General features: G+C 35.9%; 1 non-coding gene across 1 annotated transcript; it reads right to left on the reverse strand.

Moving 5' to 3' along the window:
• Positions 1 to 13617: 13617 nt before the first annotated feature.
• Positions 13618 to 13724, reverse strand: LOC114195713. The gene has a single exon (XR_003606546.1). It is a non-coding gene; the product is annotated as a small nucleolar RNA R71 (small nucleolar RNA).
• Positions 13725 to 15397: the final 1673 nt, after the last annotated feature.

Here is a 15397-nt window from a genome sequence, read left to right on the forward strand (position 1 = left end):
TGGCTTTGGTGAAGTAGCACAACTTAACATGTTCTATAGCAGGCTGAAGCCATACAAAAAGATGTTGTTGGAGGCCATGATGACAAGAAGTATTGAAAAGGTTGTGGCAATTGTTGAAGTTTTGGCTGCAACTAATTACTAAGCACGTCATGATATGAGTCAGCCATAAAAGAGTGGTGTTTTGAACTGAACACACCCAATGCTATACTAGCCCAAAACAAACTCACCTCACAACAGATGGAGGAATGATAAACTCTTTTGTCATTAAGAATGTAATAAAGATCGATTTCCTCACTTCTATAGCATAGTGTGAAACCAAAAGTTAATCCCAAGAAGGAAAAACTAGCTTTTGAATGATTATGAATGTTTGAATGTGCTAATTGGAGGAAATCTAATTACACTAATCTAAACAAACTAAAATCTCTCTAAAGAAAATTCAATTCATGTTAAGAGAATCTAAATGAAATTCTGCCAAAAATCTTAAGTTAGAGAAGTAAGAAAAGTATGAACTATATGCACTCATTTTCACTTTTGTAAATGCAAAAGAATTGGGTTTTTACAATGCAACTATTGTAATCTAACCTAAATGCTTAAACTAACTCAAATATACTACTCAAACTTGATACAATTCACTGGAACATAATTTTATATGTTTTAACCTAAAAACTAGAGAACTTGAAAATGCATAATTGTTCATGTATAAAGATGAAGAACAAATTCAAATATGATCATCAAATAGTTAAACGAACGAATTGAAAATATGAATGAGTTCTAAACAACTTTAACTGACTATAGAAACTAGAAACGGATCAAAATGATTGAGTTAAACTCCAAATTTGAACATCTATAGCCTAAAAATAGCAAAACTAACGAATTTAACTGCCTCCACTACCGAAGTGCAATATTGATGATTCAATGGAAGAAACAATGAATTGGAACTTTGAATTGGTCACAATAATTGAAAGAAAATTGAAAAAAAACATTAACATGGAGGTATATGGTTTATTAACATTAGAATCATATATACAAAATATGAATTAGAGATGAACAATAATGTGAGTAGGTCGACTAAACCAAAATTCACCAACTAAGCTCAAAGTGCTTGATTCTTGTTCATTCTAATCAAAGGACCTTTGATAGAAGTTAGATGATTATGCTTAATTTGAATTTTAGTGTGTTTCCAAACTGAATTCAGTAATATATGGAATCAACAAGGTTCAATTTAGTAGATAAAAGAGAAAAATGAGAGAAATAATCAATGAAATTGAATGGTAAACATACATTCAATGAACCAAAAGTACTTACAATAGTTATGTTTGGTGAAAATAGATGAAATCACACATAATATGGATAATCTTGATGACAGAGCCTAATGTGCGATTAATGGATCAAGAAAGCTCTAAATGAGGGAAGAAAAATGAGAGAATGCAGTGTTGTGATTTTTTTATGAGGTGTGGTGTTTCTGTTTTTGGGAATGGTGTGTATGTTATGGTATCAACAATTATGCTGGTATTATCAGCTCAAAATACACTACCCTCGCGCATGTTACATCTTGTTACAAGTAATAATACTAACCTAACTATATTAACTAACTAAGCTAGTCCTAACTAGTAACCTAGGTAGAAGGTTTGTAGCTGCAGTCATGGGTTGGTGCAGGTCAGTTATGTTGTCCATTGTGCCTCTTCAAGCTCCTTGATCTGTTATAGAAGGTAGTGTTAGTTTTGAAATGGTGATTTTAGCCAAGAGGGGGGGTTGAATTGGCTTTATACCTCTTTTCAATTGAATCTGATGGACTGGAAAGTTTGGGTGTAAATGTAGCATACTAGTACACTTCAGTCGATTAAAATATAAATTAGCAGACTAAATTGTTCTTGGAGCTCTGAAACAGTCGATTAAAAAGACAAATTAGTCGGCTAAAATACTGGAGATTTATGCAGAATGCAGAATTCGCAAATTCAACTCAAACAACAATCTTTTACATACAAGACTTGTTCCAAACAATATTTATAACAAGTATAAAGCCTCAGATTATACAAGAACGCATTAAATCACACCAAAGAACGAATTGCTTGGTTTTCTTGAGTTTTTAAAGAGATTCAAAGTGGGGGATATGAGGGAAAGAGAATTGCACAATTGTTTTTATACTGGTTCACTCAATCACAGAGCTACATCTAGTTTACCAGGACAACTTGAGCCTGGTTTCCACTATATTCAAAAGTTTTACAAATCACACACCAAGATTACACTTTTGAACATAGAAAAAGATTTTTTGACTCACACAAAAATCTAGACACACACCTTGCAAGAATCACACTTACAGACCTGAAATCACATCAGGCAAACCAACCAGAGGCACAAGAACATCCAAACCTAATGGTGGTTGTCCCTAGCCAACCATACATGTGTTCTTCAAGCTAGTCACAAGCCAAAATACCTCCAAGATCAACCAAGATCTTCAAAACATGAGTTGCAATTGTGTATTGCAGAGAGAGAGCTTTCCAGAGAGGAATGACAAAGTTTCGTGCACAAAAAACTCAGATTCGCACCTCTACTTGCGAAAACACAACTTATATAGTCTGGTTTAAGTGAAAATAGTCGGTTGAATTTTCCGTATAGTCAGCTGATTTCACTTGACTTAAGTGAAATCAGTCGATTGAAAAATAATTCAATTGACTGAATGCATTCATACAAGAAACTATATATAGTAAGCCTTTTAACCTGTGAAAACCCATTTTAATAGATTAAAAAAGACACACTAAGGCACACAAGACATCTAACCTATGTCATATAGCCTACCAACAAGATATAACACTAAAACATTACATTTAACATGTTATTTTCATATTTAACACACTAAAACATAATCTTCAAGTGCATCTTCATCAATCTTCATTAAACACCTAAGATCTTCATGCATATGGCTTTATCAATTCTTTGCTTCAAGCTTGTTTGTGCCAACAATCTCCCCCTGAATTGATGAAGCCAACATCCTCGAGTTGAATTGATGGGCTAAGATCCATAGAGAAACATGAAAAAGCTTTTGCATATAAGATACCAATATTCCAAATATACAACCAAGCAAAAACACACAAGCATACATACATATAACATATGCATATGCTCTTCCTATCACTAATAATGTGATTTAACTTCATATTTTAGATTAAGTTTGTAGTATTATATGATTCCAGCAGATTTATTTTAGGTTTTCCAATTTTAACACAATTTTACTCATTTATCTATTTTTCCTCCCCTATGGATTCATCAAATGAAAGTAAATGTATAGATCATTTTGGAAAGATGAAAATTTTCATTAAAGCATTAACATAGGGGTGTATCAGGGCACCTGATACGAATACAAGCACACCAAAACAGAAAAAAAAATAACAGATACATCATGAAGCTGAAAACTAATAATTAGTCGATTGAAATGAGAAAATAGCCGATTAAAAAATTTTAACAGATAGACAGACATACAAAATGCAACACGAAAATGCAATGCATGACCTATAAGCCATCCCCTTCACTCATTCCTAGGGTTATCTCTGTTGTAGACATTGAAGAGGAGGTCATGAACATTGTGGAGTTGGTTATCCAAGTCTTGGAACCTAGTTCTGCAGTATGCATGATGTGCATTTTTTGCCATGTTGAGGTCTTGAAGCTGGTTGAGAAATTGTGTATGTCCAGTCCACCATCACACCATTTTGAACGTAGTACATCACCATAAGATCACCTTCATTCAAGATTGCATGATTACTCCCCCTAGGCATGATGATTTTGGTCACCACCATAGCTAGCAACCTTTTTTCCACACGAAGCCTTCCCACATGGAAATTTATAGTTTGTTCACCTTGATTTCGCACACATTGGTTGAAGTATTGCACTTTGTTGAATTCATCCACTACACTAGTTTCACCCTTACGAACTTGCACACCTCTTTGCCTTAGGCCAGCCACATCCTTCCATGTTTGCCTAGTGATTTCCATCTCCACACCTTTGACACTTGTTTTGAGAATGCCATTGCTGAACTTGAGGTTGGCATAGAACACCTTCACCAAATCCGGATACACCTTGCCCGAAAGTTCAACCAATGTCTTCAATTATTGGGTTTTGAGATATTGCTCAAGGTTGCCAAAGTTTTCTACCCTTAGCCATGACATACGAATCACCTTAGGAAAGATGATTTGGCTCCTATTGATCTCAATCAAGAAGGTCTAAATTCTGTCTTCATGGCCTTCAAACCATACCTCAAGCCTTCCTTGATTCATGGCATTTGGAGATGATAGAGTAGATGGGGTTGATCTTTCACCATCTGAGGGGGTTGTTCGTGATCTTCTAGGCATGGTGAAATGTAGGTTTGGCTCTTACTAGCAAATGAGAATGGCAATGTATGATGCTTATGGAAGTATTTATAGAATCAACATGTTGATTTTTAGAATCAGTCAATTAAATTGTGCAGATTTTCTGGTTTCAATGCAGTACAAGAAATCACAACCAATAAATGTGAGAGAATCTGAATCAGAGATGTAGTGATGTGTTTCCCATGTTTTTTATGAACAATCCACTCACAAATAGTTCACATCTAATGCATGCTCATTGGAAATCATGTAATTTAAACACTTTATGGTCAATGTAATATGAAAAGTTGATTTTAGCTGATGTAATAGAAGTTACATGCTGCTACTACAGTCCAAAAATAGTCATATGATGCATACTTTGACTGGGTCAATCAATTAAATCAATTCAAGCAAATCCACATCAACATAAGTGATTTTAGCACATAAAAATACATATTTAGTCGACTAAAATTGTACCAGAAAACTGATTTTTGGTGTAGTGGCAGTTTTAAGTGAAATTTGTGTGTTAAATTTGCAGTTTTAGTTGACTAAAAATGTTACATTACACGAAATTCACTCCAGACTAATTTAAATGAAATATATGTGCTGTTTTGTGAGAATTAACAGATTAAAACAGTTCCAGAACACAGACTATGCAGATTTCGATAGTTTAAGTGAAATCTATGTGTTGAATTTGCAAATTTAGCTGACTGAAATTCTTGCAGTTTTCAAATTATGCAGACTTTTACCATTTTAAATGCAACACCCACATGATCTAATAAGATTAACAAGCCAAACAGATATCAACATATATTCTTCATGTCAAGAATACCTAATTCAGTTCTAAGCTTACTAAATCTATCATGTGCAAGTGGTTTAGTGAATAAATCTACCAATTGATTTTTAGTTTTCACAAACATGATTTCAATACCATCTTTTTGAGTATGATCTCTTATGAAATGATGCCTAATTTCAATGTGTTTAGTTTTAGAATGCTGAATTGGATTCTTAGTTAGGTTGATTGCACTTGCATTATCACAATAAAGAGGTACCTTTTCTAGCTTTACACCATAATCCATAAATTGATGCTTCAACCATATGCTTTGAGCACATGCATGTCCAGCTGCTATGTACTCAGCGTCAGCTGTAGAGAGTGCTACACAAGCTTCCTTCTTGTTATTCCATGAGATTAGGCTTGATCCAAGTAGATGGCATGTACCACTTATGCTTTTCCTATCCAATTTGTACCCTATATAGTCAGAATCTGAAAAACCACTAAGAACAATGTTAGATTCATTAGAATACCATAATCCAACATTAGTTGTCCCTTTCAGATATTTAAGAATTCTTTTTGCAGCTTTGAAGTGCGATTCCCTTGGATTGGATTGAAACCTTGCACACAAGCAAACACCAAATTGTATATCCAGCCTACTAGCGGTTATATGTAGCAAGGAACCAATTAACCCTCTATATTTGGTTGAATCAACTTGTTTTCCAGCTTCATCTGCATCCATAAGGCAATTTGTAGCAATTGGAGTGGCAGCCTCTTTCCAATCCTCCATTTTGAACTTTTTCAATAGATTAAAATAGTATTTTGACTGGCTTAAAAATGTCCCATGCTTGAGTTGCTTCACTTGCAGCCCTAGGAAGTAGGTTTATAAACCACTATTAATAGTCAAAATATCCAGAATTCACCATTTACAATTTAAAGGTCAAAACAGTAAACTCTATAAATCAAATTACATGAAAATTAAATAAAAGTCTTTATAAAATTCCCATGTACTCTACTCCCTCTCTCCGTCATTCGAACTCATCGCTTGAACCTGGACACGCCTACCCGCCTTTCCTACTATGAACTCCCTCGCTCACAGCATTCTCAAGTTGAGCATGAGATGAACTCCCTTGCTCACTCATCCCAACGAGAGTACCTCTAGTGAACTAAATCGTTCACGTTTCGCATGCGGTCCACCCATCACGAACTCCTTGCTCGCGAATGAGGCGAAACACATCCCAAATCCTATGGACTTAGTCCTTCAAGCCCAAACACCACAAACACATGCATAAAATTCCCATAATTTAGGAAACACCAAGCAAACCAGCTCAAACAGTACACACAAGCATGAATTCTCAACATTCTCGCATAAGCCAGGGGTCTTCGCCCAAGCGAGTACATTTGTCTCGCTCAAGCGGGACTTCCTCGCCTGAGCGAGTGTGCTCGCTATGATCTCTCGCTTAGGCGAGTCCTTCGCGCCTGAGCGAGACCCTTATTCGCTCAACACACAACCCCTCGCCTGGACGAGGATTCAAATAGAATGCGTGACGTTTTTCGTCGCGACCTCACCTGGGCGAGCCATTCCCGCTTAAGCAAGAGAACATGTCGCTCAACAAAAAAAAAATGGTTGCCTGAGCGAGACGCTCAAGCCAAAACTAGGAACGAGTTTCTACAACTTTCGCTTAGGCAAGAGGGACTCGCTTGGGCGAAAATAGTAGAGTTTCTTCCCTGTTCATGCGCGAAATCAACCAAAACCATACCAAAAACCCAGTTTAATCACTACTAAGCATTCCATATCAACAAGCAACCACATAAACGTGTTTTATATCTAATTGAACTACCAAAACTTGAGATTTAACCAACAATAACCGTTCAATACCCAAAACCCTCATTCTAGTCATATAAGGCATAATAGGGAATTGCACACAACATCAAACAACCCAATTCTCAATCTCATAACATATAATACGAAATTTCCAACACGCAGGAACCAATTGAGAAGGGCAAAAACGTAAGATCATAGCACATTTAATTTAACACACGCATAGGCAGCTTCCCCTAATCTAAAATTCTTGCACAAAACTTGTAGCCTTTGAGGGTTCTTCTCCAATTCACCAATCCGCCTAATTCTTCCTCTCAAGTCCACTCCCAATAACACTCAATTCTCTCCTCACACTCTTAGAATTCGTGCTCTGATTGCTATGCCACAAAGACAACCCTAAAACAACCCTTTCTCTCCCTTCCTTAATCACTAAATATGGCCTTAATGAGAGGTAAATAGAGCAAAACGAAAATTTACCTTTTACACCAACTTAATGTCATTGAATTAAGGTTTTATACTATTTTTCCAGCCTCCTTCGCTGCTCCTTATGCTAGGTTTTCCTTTGCCCTTCCACATTCACTCCCAAGTTAAATTTAGCAAAAATAAAGTTTAGTTCATGACTATCAAGGTGTGAACACATAACCATCCATTCATCAAATCAACGCATAACCATTATGCCAATTTATGTTTTGTGATAATTCCTATAATTTTAGGATTGTATTATCACTACTCACATTCAATCATAACTTTAAAATAATGCACAAAATGAACTATCATACAATTGGCATATATAGGACTCGAACCCAAATCCTCTCACACAATCAAGTACTTTTAACCATTTGAGCTAGTACTTTTCCATGTCACAACAATTAACATAAAAAGCCATAAAGGCTTCTACTACCCGCATTTATTAATTAATTATTTAATTAATTAAGTTCCACGGGTCTTACAAATTGCACATACAAGCATATGCTAACAATAATCTCATAGCTTATAGCCTAGCTACAGGTGCATATGTTTAATCAAAATCAATGTCTTCCTCTTGATTATAAACTTTAGCAACTAACCTAGCCTTATTCCTAACTATATTACCATTTTCATCAATTTTATTCCTAAACAACCATTTTGTACCAATCACATTCATTGCATCAGTTTTAGGAATAAGAGACCGCACATCATTCCTAGTGAATTGATTAAGTTCATCTTGCATTGCAACAACCCAATTATGTTGTCTTTTGATAATCCCCTAGGTTCAATCCACTCCTTGGGTAAGTTGTTGTCTGCAGCTTTTTCAGCCGACTGAATTTCCTTTTCAGTTGACTGATTTCATGCAGCAAATTCCAATTCTGCAGTAGTTTGCTTTTCCTGCACTATATCTTCTTCATCTGCAATCTTAGGCACACGATCTTGAAATTATGGGTTAGTTTCATCAAATACAACATGCATAGACTTTTCAACAGTCATCAATATCTTATTATAGACTCTATATGCATGACTTTGTATAACATAGCCTAGAAAAACACCTTCATCCGCTTTTGCATCAAATTTGCCAAGATTTTATTTGCCATTGTTTATGATGAAACACTTACATCCAAATACTTTTAGGTGACTTAAAACAGGCCTCCTCCCTTTGAAAAGTTCATAAGGTGTTTTCTTCAAAATTGGCCTAATCAACACTCTATTTAAAACATAGCAAGTAGTGTTGACTGCATCAGCCCAAAAATACTTAGGTAGTGAATTTTCATTTAAATAGTTCTAGCTAGTTCCTCAAGTGACCTGTTTTTCCTTTCAATAAATTTAACGTATGAATTTAACTTCTCTTCCTTTAACGTATGAATTGTGATTTTAGTTTATTTTATTTTTTTATCTTCTCTTCTTGGTTTTATTTTATTTTGTTTTTTTATCTTTTTCTATCTTATGAATTGTGATTTAAAATATGATAACAACCAAGAAAAATTAAATTTAGAACAAAGGATATTAACAAAAAAGATTTGGAGTGAGAGGGGTATATAGGTTAAAAGTTAGGGTTTTGGAAGGAAGAGAGGGAGAGAAACAAGAGTAGAGAAATTGAGAGTTGAAGGCTACGGGAGAGGGAAAGAAGCAATCTAGGTAGGGGAAGCCAACCTTGCTTTATTTTCTTGTTTTTCTTGTTGTTTGATGAATGATGCTGACCATGTTTCTTTTTTCTATCTCTGCTTAATAATGAAACCTTTTGAAAACCTTGCCATGCGTTTTCTGTTGCATGGTTTTATGTGTGCATGGTCTTTCCATTCTTTCTTTTGGCTTTGTGTATTGGGTTTCATTTAATGTGATGAGATATTTGAAAAAAAAGTGTGTTACGATTATTGCATTGTGGTGCAGTATTTTTCCTTTTGGGTTCTTATCGGATTAATTTGTTTTTTTTTCTTTTCTTTCCATTCTATAGGACTTCTCTTTTCCTTTTATCCATGATACAAATTTTCTTTTATTTTCACGCAAATGGCGCTACCCATTTTCCTACACTGCACACTTTTCGTAAAATGAAGGTTACTACTTCGTTAATCGTTGGATGGAGCTGAAATTTTAACAGTTGATCCTTAACACATAGTTCTTGACGTTGACCGGTCGGATCTTGATCACAGCTCCGTAGTGAGAGTGGTTTATATTGCAAGGTCCTTGTAGTTTGATTGTTGACAGTATTGACCTTTGTTGCTTGTTTTCTGCATAACTTTATCTATAGTTATTCAATTAAGTTGGTTATTATGGCATTTGATTCTTGATTCAATCATCTTTAATTTGAATATAAACACATAATTTTTGGAGTTTTACACAAGCTATAGTTTTATTTCTAAAATCCCAAATTGTTTGCATAATGTGTTGTTAAGTTGGATTGGATAAAAAATTATTAGAATTAGTTATTTTCCAAGAGAGAGAGATGTAAGTGAGGATTTTGAGGCATGAAGGTGTGCAAGGTTGTGATTCATGGTAGGAGAGTGACGTGAATAAATGGGTTATATGATGTGATGGTGAGTACTTTGTTGGCAATATGAAATTATCAGGTGTTGCATATTGAGAGTGTTTTGCCTTGCTTGAGAGCTCTTGGTGGAATTTAATGATGATTTTAGATGAATGTTATGCTATGTTGGTTTAGTATGATTGTTTGGCTTTGGGGTTTGTGTGTTTGTTGGATGTGCGAGGATCGTATAACGTGTGCATTATACAAGAGCAAATGGTAATGTAGATGTTTCTGACACGAAGTAGATTGCGGAGAGAATGGAATGGACCTAGGGGTTTGTAGTATGAAAATTTAATTGTAGTCTTCAATCAAACAGTGAAGACTATGAAAATTTCTTTTGTTTCTAGTATTTAATTGGAACTTTATTTTTTTTTATATTACTATTATCAATGGAAGTTTTGGACTATCTATTTACATTTAAATTATAAAGTGTTTTTAAGTGTCTTTTTGTGATATAACCATTTTACTTTTAAATAAAAAGAGCAATGATAGCTTCTCATGACATCCTAAATTTGGGGTGTTACAACGGTTACATGCTACTAGTCGTCATTATTTCTCACCTAAAGGACTTTTAACAAGGATTCAAGGAGGAATTGTCGTCATATGTGTGAAAATAAGTTTTAGCAATGGTTTAGTGGAAACCTATCGTTATAAATTTAAAAAATTTACACTTCTTCCACCTAGTGTTTTTAAATGATAATGGTGTTCTGTTCGTCATTATTCAGTGCTGATGAAATCCTATTTTGCACTAGTGTTGACTGGATTCTAAAAGTTGGAGATGCATAATTTAAATGAAAATGGTGAGGGCATTTGTGAAATACTACAAGATTTTTTTCTTGAAAATATCAAATTACCTTTACCATCATTGATTAATTTTTTTTATCCTTAATTTTACTTTAATATGATGTGACTTGAAATTTTTGATATAGGGGCAGTACTTTGCCCTATAATTGACAGTAGTGCAATTTTATGTTTTGACAGCGTCCTATATGCCTTACTGATGAGTCATTATTTTTCTTCATTCCACTAGCCTTTGTGTACCCATTTGACAATTGTTCAATGCTTAATTGTTCATCTTTAGTGTGTTTTCATCTATTGGGCTTTATTGGGCCACTGTTCCGAATTTGGGTTAATTTCGCACTATTTGGCCTAATTTTCATTTTTAATTATTTTTAGGTATTTGGGTGAAGCAATTTTGGAGCTTGGACATCAATATTCAGTTGAAGAGAGTCGCCACATCATCGCCACATCATTTCCACATCATTTCAGTGAATGACCCAACATTAGAGGCCCAAGAGTGGCATTTTTGTAATTCTGAGTGGCAGAGTGACAATTTTGTAAATATGAGTGGCAGATTTGATATGACCACGAAATTAGGTCTTCTCCTTCATGCAACAACTGCATACCTCTCTTTTCCATTCTCTCCAACCTCCATTTTTGATGTTTTAAGCTTTGGAAGGTGACCCATGGAGGCACAAGCTAATTTTTCGTGTTTTCCACTCGTTTTTCACGTTTTATGAGTCATGGACAACAACTATTACCTGTATTCACATTTTCTACACCTTGGATAACATTTATATTGAAGCAATTTGGTTTTTGGTGGCTGTTTTCGTTGTTCCTCTATTATCCCTTGCTCATTTTCGTTTATTGCACCATTTTAAGCTTTCAGCATCAATTTGAAGTCATTTGAATGGTTGAATTGCAAATTTCGTTGAACCCTAATTCGGATTCCATGAGGAACTAAGTTTTCGCATTGATTCCTTGCCAAAGAATGAAATGAAACCTTGAGATTAATGTTTTGTTTGGTGGGTTTTGTTGTTTCTTCATTGTGGATTGCATTTGCGTTTTAATTGAAAAAACCCAATCTGATTTTGCTTAATTTTCAGAGTGGGAACTTGTTTTAGTTGATTTTCATGCTTAATGAACTTCGACAAATTCATAGACGCTTGCATTGCTTAATTGCATGTTCAATTCGTGGTTAACCTCCACTTAGTTGTTTAACAACGAATTTGAGGAGAAATAACGAAACTAATTAAATTTGCAATCTGTGATGGGTGAAATTTCATTTGAAGCAAGGAATCATTGCTATTTTTCGTGACTGTTTAATCAAAATTGCAATTACGTTTTGTTGTTGTGTTGAAGTTTGTGTGAATCGGAATCTGCCAACCCCCCTTGAGTTATTGTGTTGTGTTTGAATATGGAAATTGAAGCTTTGGAAGAAAATATTGGTCATTGGGAGACGACTTGGTTCACTTTCATATACTGCATTTTCAGTGTTTTAATTTGGTGGGGTATGACCTCTATCAAATTTGGCGCCGTTGCCGGGGACCAATCGTTTTGCTCAAAGTAAAATTTTCAGTGTGTGTTTGTGTGTTGGTGTTTTGGTGTGTATGTAGTTCAAGTGTGGTTGAGTTAGTATATGTTCATTGTGATGTTATTGTTTTGTTCAGTGCCTGTTTCCATTCCAGTGTATTTTGTGCAGTGTGCATCTTATTTGTGTTGTAGTAGAGTGAATAGTGTCGCGGCGCATGAATAGTGTCATTTCTAGTAGAGTGAATAGTGTTGAATAGTGTCTGATTCTAGCATTTAACTTGTGGATTTTTGTTCTGGTAGCTACTGTGCTTTTTTTGACTTGAAATTTTTCCCCCCCACTTCTAAGACATTGAACTTGATGGGAAAAATAGCTGGAGCAGTTGATATGGTCTGAGTTGGAGATTCAAAAACATTTGGTCTGATTTTTAGTGAAACTTCAAAGGACCATAACTTTTGCTCTGGTTATCAAAATCAACATTATTTTATATGCATTTAGGGTGGAATTGAATTTCCTACCTTGTTTAAACCCGCTTTGCCAGTTTGCAAACTCAGATTCTCCAGAAAATGACATTTTTGTTATTTTTCTTCATTTTTTCCACTTTTGAAAAAAATTTAAAAATACTTGCACTTTGATTTTTTGATCTGATTTTTTTTGCAGTTCTGTTTGAGCACTCAAAGGACAATCCTACCAATTTTCAAGTCATTTGGAGTTCGTTTGAGTATACTTGTAGTTATACCCTATGTTATGCCAATACTAGTAGAATTAATGTATTTTGGTGCATGACTAGGAGAAACCCAAGTGAATTACGACCCATTGACCCTGAGATTGATAGGACATTCCATAGAGGACATAGGCATCTCAGGAATCCATCTTTGCATGCTGAATATTCAGTGACTTTTCCTGACTCTTCTGATTCTCATCATACTCCTAACACTCCTCATTCTTTGCATTTTAAGCATACTGTTTATTTTGAGCATTCTGATTTTCATACTGATAACATGGATCAATCTCCTCCACTTCATGAGAGGACCATGAGTGAGCTCACTGCACCAGAGTTCACTTATGATAGTTTATGCATTCAATACCCTGAAGAGGAAGTTCCATGTGTTAAAATCTGGATTAATACACTTGTTGCCAAAGTTTCATGGCCTTGTAGGTGAGGACCCGTGCAAACACTTGAAGCAGTTTCATGTTGTGTGTTCCACCATGAAGTCTGCAGATGTCCAAGAGGACCATGTATACTTGAAGGCTTTCCCACATTCGTTGTAGGGCAATACAAAAGATTGACTGTACTACCTTGCACCCAGGTCCATCACGAGCTGGGATGACCTGAAGAGATTGTTCCTTGCCAAATTCTTCTCAGCTTCAAGGACAACAGCCATAAGGAAGGAAATTTCTGGCATCAAGCAACAATTTGGGGAGACCCTCTATGAGTACTGGGAGAGGTTCAAGAATCTCTATTCAAGCTGCCCTCACCATTAAATCCCTGAACATCTCCTTCTGTATTATTTTTATGAAGGCCTGCACCACATGGATAGAAATATGATTGATGTCGCATGTGGTGGTGCTCTTGGTAACATGACCCCAGTTGTAGCTAGGCAACTAATTGAGAACATGGCTTCCAATTCTCAACAATTTGGCACAAGGAGTGATGATATAGTTGTTAGAGGAGTCCATGATGTAGGGGCAGCCGAATATACTAAGAAATTGGAGAGTAAGATTGATTCTCTTACTACATTGGTCAATCAACATGCTTCCAATCAGAGAGCTACAACTGCAAGAGTTTATGGCCTTTATACATCTGTTGATCATTTTATAAACTCTTGCCTAGCATTGCAATAACAAGCTGTTGCTTCTTCTTCTTCTACACCAGTGGATACTCCTTAGGCATATGCAGCTAATATTTTCCACAACAATATGCCCCAACATCAGCAGCAAAACTATGATTTGTCAACAAATAGATACAATCCAAGATGGAGGAATCACCCTAATTTGAGATGGGGAAACTAGGGTAACTAGCAACAGCAAAACCAATAATTTCAAAATGTGCAGCCACCTCCACAACAAAGAGCTACACCTGCACAAGCTGCTCCGGTTCCACCTGTACCCACACCAGCTCCTACTACAGCACCTGCACCTTCTTCTACTACTTCATTGGAGGAGTTGGTCAGAATGATGACACTACAAAATATGGAATTCTAGTAGGAGACTAGGGCCTTAATTCAGACTTTGACAAATCAAATGGGGCAAATGGCCACTCAACTAAACCAAGCACAGACTCAGAATTCTGATAAGTTGCCATCACAGACGGTGGAGAATCCGAGAAATGTGAGTGCCATTACATTGAGATCTGGGAAGAACATTGAAGTTCCCACTCCTGAGCCTACACCTCAAAAGGAAGTCGACCCTGCCACACTTCAAAGAAAGCATCAAGCTCATGTAGTTGGTCCTTCCACATCTGATGTGACTTCTACACCTTCCACCTTTACTGTTGCACCTTCCATACCTCTTCCTTTCCCTCCAAGAGCCATTCCAAGCAAGAAGATGGTAGAGGTTGACAGGGAGATCTTAGAAACATTCAAGAAGGTGGAGGTGAACATACCTCTGTTGGATGCCATCAAACAGATTCCCAGATATGCAAAGTTCTTGAAGAAGTTGTGCACACTCAAGAAGAGGCTAAAAGGGAACGAGAAGATCAACATGGGGAGAAATGTGTCAGCATTGATAGGTAAATTTGTTCCTTAGATTCCTGAGAAGTGCAAGGACCCAGGTACATTTTGTGTACCTTGCATCATAGGTAACAATAAATTTGAAAATGCAATGCTTGATCTTGGTGCTTCAATAAATGTAATGCCTCTGTTTATTTTTAAATCTCTTTCTCTTGGACCCATGCAACCTAATACGGGTGTGGTGATTCAGTTGGCAAATAGAAGTGTTGCCCACCCCGCAGGTTTGGTTGATGATGTTTTGGTTCGTGTTGATGAATTGATTTTCCCTACTGATTTTTACATTCTTGATATGGAAGAGAGATTTTCACATGGTTCTGCATCAATCATTTTAGGCAGACCATTTTTGAAAAGTGCACGAACCAAGATTGATCTCAATGCAAATACTTTATCCATGGAGTTTGATGATATTGTTGTGCGATTTAACATTC

This window comes from Vigna unguiculata, chromosome 8 (assembly GCF_004118075.2).
Source record: "Vigna unguiculata cultivar IT97K-499-35 chromosome 8, ASM411807v1, whole genome shotgun sequence".
Classification (NCBI taxonomy): Eukaryota; Viridiplantae; Streptophyta; class Magnoliopsida; order Fabales; family Fabaceae; genus Vigna; species Vigna unguiculata.